The sequence below is a fragment of the Camelus bactrianus genome, chromosome 11 (assembly GCF_048773025.1).
Source record: "Camelus bactrianus isolate YW-2024 breed Bactrian camel chromosome 11, ASM4877302v1, whole genome shotgun sequence".
NCBI lineage: Eukaryota > Metazoa > Chordata > Mammalia > Artiodactyla > Camelidae > Camelus > Camelus bactrianus.
The window spans coordinates 44,373,867-44,379,720 of record NC_133549.1 but is presented as its reverse complement, the minus strand read 5'-3'; the positions used below and the strand labels follow the sequence as shown (position 1 = coordinate 44,379,720).

At 39.5% G+C, this 5,854-nt stretch overlaps 1 pseudogene; it reads left to right on the top strand.

Annotated features, from left to right (window-relative positions):
* Nucleotides 1-921: 921 nt before the first annotated feature.
* LOC105081891 (NEDD8-conjugating enzyme UBE2F-like) lies at nucleotides 922-3,621 on the top strand (annotated as a pseudogene).
* The last annotated feature ends 2,233 nt before the right edge of the window (nucleotides 3,622-5,854 follow it).

The window sequence follows — 5,854 nt, the reverse complement described above, 5'->3', positions numbered from 1 at the left end:
CTCCAATCTCTTCTCTCTTTCTCTCTCTCTCTCTCTCTCTCTCTCTTCCTCAATCCCTAACTTTATCACATCTGTAAAATCTCTTTTGCCAAGTAAAGTAACATACTCACAGGTTCTGGGGATTAGGATGTAGACATCTTTGGAAGGCTGTTATTCTGACTACCATACCAAGGAAAGGACTGGATTTTACTCTGAGTGGGAAGTTGTTGGAGGGTTCTGAGCAGAGAAGTATATGGTTTGATTTACTCTGAATTTTTTCAAACGAAGTAGGCATTACAAGCAGGAATCTAGAAGACTGGCAAATTTATCATGAGTTTCCACTTAACAGCTAGCCCGCTTTCTGGGCACCAGTGTTCAGAGTTCAGAAGCACGATGAATAGGGGATGGCAAAGGAAAATAACAACACAGTTCTCTCCAATGCCTCCTCTTCTTCCTTGACCTGTTTGCTATTAATAAGTTTAGATTTCAATATATATCTCCCTGGATGCAAGAATAAAAAATTAAAGTCAAAAATAAAAATACCATTTACGTGGCAAAGAAAGCAATGAAGAAACTGTGACATTTCTGCCACAGAAGTGAAGACTGAATAGGTTTCTTTCATTTGTGAGTGAGGACTGCTTAAAAATATACTATTTCCCAAGATTTTCAGCAAAAAGAAGAAATTAAAGAGAATGTTTAACATAATAAACATTGTATATATAAACAGGTTTGTATAAGCCTATTTGGATTTTCTCCATAACACTTGGGTACAAGAAATACCACATTTCTTTATTTTTTAAAATCAAATTAAACCTAACTCAATCCCTCAGACCCTCCCATGGTTAACTAAAATTCACTCTCCATCATTTCAGGAGGCTTTTATAGCCCCCACGAGCCGAGGGGGCTTATTGGCACCACCAAAGACATTTCCCTCTCTGTATCATGGATGCTAGCCCAGACAACTGTGGTCTGTTCAAGAATGGGCCGCTTCCACAGGTGACGTCCATTCCCACTCAGAGAAATTTAATTATGATCCCCAAAGCTGAGGTGCCCAGGCAGCCACTTGGCTACAGTTATCTATTGTTGCATATCAAACCACTCCCAAAGGTAATGGCTTAGAACTACCATTGTATGACATGTTCCTGTGAGCCAGGAATTTGGGCAGAGTTAAATGAAGCCAGGTATCTCTGTTCCTTGTGGTAAACGCTGGGCTTACTCTCATAGCTGCAGTCAGCTTGCGGCTGAGCCAAGCTGGAGGTCCGAGAAGGTCATGTCCCCTGAGACACCTTGATTTTCTCCACAAGGCCTTTCTCTCTCTCTAGCAGGATGACCTAGACCTCTTTACAGGGTGGCTGGGATCCTTGAGCAAAAGCAGAAGCTACAAGGCCTCTTAAGCCCTGTGCTCAGAAGTTCTGGAACTTTACTTCTGCTGCATTCTGTAGTCCAGGTAAGTTGTAAGTCCAACCTAGATTCATGGGTCAGGGAAATAGACTCTACTTCTTGAAGGGAGGAGTGTCAAAGTCAACTGCCAAAGACCGTGGCCATACAAAGTGTGATCCACTGGGGGCCACCGTGAACATTCTGCCACAGATACCTTCCAAAATTCAATCATGCCCCTCTAACCCAGCAGTGTCTGGGAATCCCTGTAAAGAGGGACTTAACCTGCTCCCCACTCTGGGATGATCCAGCCAAATTCTTGGAACCTGCCAAGCCCTGCCAAGGTGAGCTGGGGGTCCTTCCCCTAAAACATACACACACATGCATCCTCTTAACTACATCTCTGACTTTTAAACAGGCCCTGAATATAAGAATGGAAGGTCTCCAGCCTCTCTTCAGCAGAAGGGAGGGGAGGAAGGCTGATAAAATAAAAAAAGAGCCTATAAGATTTTGATATCAATGTGATCAGCTGCATCTCCTGCCAGGACCGGCATGGTGTTGGTCACTGGGCCCACATCACCTGTCTCTGGGTGCCTAGGATAAAGGTGGCAGTAATACTAATACTGGTAAGCAACGCTGAAGTGGGACAACAGTTTCCAAGTGTCTCAAACAACAATTTGATGTCACTCAGAGGGTTTCTGTGAGAGACAAGCTGCTTGTTAAAGAAGCTGCAGAACTTGCAGCTAATTTACTTTGTCCGTGTAGAGGGCATTTTCCTGATCCAAACAAGCTTTGTTGTTTTCAACTAACTGTAACCCCAGATGAATATTGCTACCAGGGTGGAAATTTTCAGTTTGAAACTGCAGTTCCCAGTGTGTACAACATGGTATCTTCCAACATAAATGTCTGACCAGGATCTGGCACCTCAGTATCATCAAGATAGGTGCAGGTGTCTAAGTTTACCATGAGAACGTTTGACTGACAGTACTGGCTGGACTCCCACCAGAACAGGCAAGGATGTTCTTTGAGGACTAAACTTTCTTTTAATTGTAGTACAGTTGACTTACAATGTTGTGCTAGTTTCTGGTGTACAGCATACTGATGCAGTTACACACACACATATACTTTTTTATTATAGGTTATTACAAGTTATTGAATATAGTTCCCCATGCTGTAGAGTAGGACCTTGTTGTTTATCTATTTTATATGTAGTAGTTTGTATCTGCTAATCCTAAACTCCTAATTTATCTCTCCCTCCCCTCTTCTTCCTGGTAACCAAAAGTTTGTTTTCTGTGTCTGTGAGTCTCTTTCTGTTTTGTAAATAAGTTCATTTGTGTCATTTTTTTAGATTTCACATATAAGTGATTATCATATGATATTTATCTTTACTTCACTTAGTATGATAATCTCTAGGTCCATCCATGTTGCTGTAAATGGTATTATTTCATTCTTTTTATGGCTGAGTAGTATTCCATTGTCTCTCTGTCTCTCTCTCTCTCTGTCTCTGTCTCTCTCTCTCTCTCTCTCCAAGAGACTTTCTTTATCCAATCATCTGTTGATGGACATTTAGGTTGCTTCCATGTCTTGGCTATAGTAAATAGTGCTGATATGAACACTGGAATGCACGTATCTTTTCAGATTAGAGTTTTCTCAAAATATGTGCCCAGGAATAGGATTGCTGGATAATACGGTAACTCTATTTTTAGTTTTTTAAGGAATCGCCATACTGTTTTCTGTAGTGGCTGGACCAAACTACATTCCCACCAACAGTATAGGGGGGTTCCTTTTCTTCACACCCTCTCCAGCATTTATCATTTGTGGACTTTTGAATGATGGCCATTCTGACTGGTGTGAGGTGATAACTCGTAGTTTTTATTTGCATTTCTTCAATAATTAGTGGTGTTGAGCCTCTTTTCATGTGCCTATTGGCCATCTGTATGTCCTCTTTGGAGAGATGTCTGTTTAGGTCTATGGACCATTTTTTGATTGGGTTTTTGTTATTATTGAATTGTATGAGCTGCTTGTATATTCTGGAAGTTAAGCCCTTGTCAGTCACATCATTTGCAAATATTTTCTCCCATTCTGTAGCCTGTCCTTTCTTTTTGTGGTTTCCTTTGCTATGCAAAAGCTTATAATAAACTCATTCTTTACTGATCTTTTGAACTCTGATGATCCATTGAACATTAAAGCTATAGAACATATTTGTGGGACAGGGAGGACTTCCAGAATAAAGCTGAAACCTTCATTAAGCGTTATGGCAAATGACAGAAAGAGAAGATTGGAGGACCATGGATTGTGTGTTACAAGTTTCTCTCTGACATGAAACAAGGGAGTCTCTCCTCACCCCTGTCCTTACTCTCCCTCTCAGTCCCATGAGATTGTCTCAGTCCTGGGACCATGTTGTCCTGAAGAAGAATATTATCATGATAGCCCATTGCAGATGAAGAATTCAACACAACACAGCAAGAAAATGTTTTAGGGGTTCTAAAGAGTTGTCTGCTTACCTTAACATGCTTACTTTTTTGAATTGCATTATATGAGCTGCTGATGAAATTCTTGAAAAGTTTTAATAAACTTAAAACTAAAGCTAGAGTTTGCTTAACCCAAACAAAATCAGTTCCCTGCACAAGTGATGTTAATCATTTTCAATGCAACTCACAGACTGGCCATAAGAAACCCACTAAAAACTATGATTGAATGCAAATCCTCTTAGCTTCTTCCTCAAGTGTTGGCCCTACCTAGAGGTTGCAAAATTTCCCAGAATGCATAGAAACATGTACTGTATATCTCTTTGTAAAATGCACATTTTATTTACTGTAAGTATATTTTGGAACAGATTTGTAATTTGTACTTTTGTTATTTTTCCTATTTTCATTGTACAGAGCAGACAGAAAGATGTTGTGTCAAGCAACTAGTAAAGAGAGATGCAAAGAAACCAAGAAAGACAAATTGTTCATTCAGCCAAAATGCAACATGAATCTGGATTTTTAAAGTGAGATCTTGCTTTCAGGTCCAGGTGTGTCAAGGAAGTTTCAGAGTCCTTTGAAACTAGACCTGGATGACAAAAAAGCAAACAAAAGCAGGGAGCCATTTCTCACATGCTGCCCAGAGGAAACTCTGAAGTCAGGATGAGGAGTTTGGTGCTTCTGCACTGATCATGTGATCATCAGCCAGCAGGCAACACCTGTGTAGGTACTTATGAGAAAGCCAGACACTCACTTATCTGCAGGACAGGAGAGATACCCAGGATCTAACAATATCTAATGTCACAGAGCCCGTACATGTGACCTTCTTCAGAGTATGCCATGGTTAAGCATTTGGACCTTGGAGGACCAGGCATCAGCAGCTGAATATAGAGCCATGCTCAGTCAGGTGAACAAACTTCAGAGGAAGAAAGCTAAAGAGGCTGGTGGCCTTATCCCAGCATTTAGACATCTGAATCAGTGCGATCAAATGCAAAATAACAGTTTGTCTAGTTATATTAGAAGGAAAAAAGAGAGCTGATAGAACTTAATTTTTCACTGTTATTTATAATAATAACTAACATTTTACAACCGAGGGCCAGACACTGTGCTAAGAACACAGAAAGTGTCTTTACATATCGTTAATAGAACCCTTACACAACACTATGAACTTAAAAAAATATAACTACGTGAGGTGATGGATATGTTACCTAAATTGCTGGGGTAATCATTTTGAAATATACACATGTGTGAAATCACTAAATTGTACACTTTAAATTCACACAATGTTGTCAATAATAAAGCTGAGAAAAAAGCGGGAACTTTTTCTTCTAGTAATCACAGCTTGTATCAGACCAAATGTCACACTGAGACTAACAATAACACTGGATTAACAACAATAACAAAAAAACCCCACTATGAACTATGAACTATTGTTAAATCTATTTTATAGTTGAGGAAACTGAGGTTCAGAGAGAGAGTGATCTGCCCAAAATCACACAACTTGTGGGTAATAGAACTCCAACCCCGGTAGCACTGAGCCCAGAACCTGCTTGTTTACACGCTGTGTCCCAGCTGTCTCTTAAAAAGATATTGTGGTGTTAGGCTACCCATGGTCTTCCTTTAAAATAACAGCCCTTTATTCTAGTATTATGTTCTTTACACTTTTTTATTGTTGTTTAAAGTCCTTTTTTTAAGATAAAGTGATCGAGATAATAAAGGCTAATTTCTCATTAATCCCCATTTGGCAAACTTGAAATAACTAATTTATAAGAGTTTCTCAATTTTAAAAACATGTGTTTCAAAAAAATTTTTTTAATTTAAACACGAATTTATTTTAATTTACTGTTCTGCAAAATCCCAAAGACTAAGAATCAATGACCTAGATTTTAAAATACAAAGAATGCAGAGAACATGAAGACAAAATCAGGATCGTGCATGCGAGGGCACACACACACACACACACGCACACACACGAATCAAAGTCTAAGAAGGGAATGCCCAGTGGAAAGCCCAGGCTTCAGTAATGATCTCAC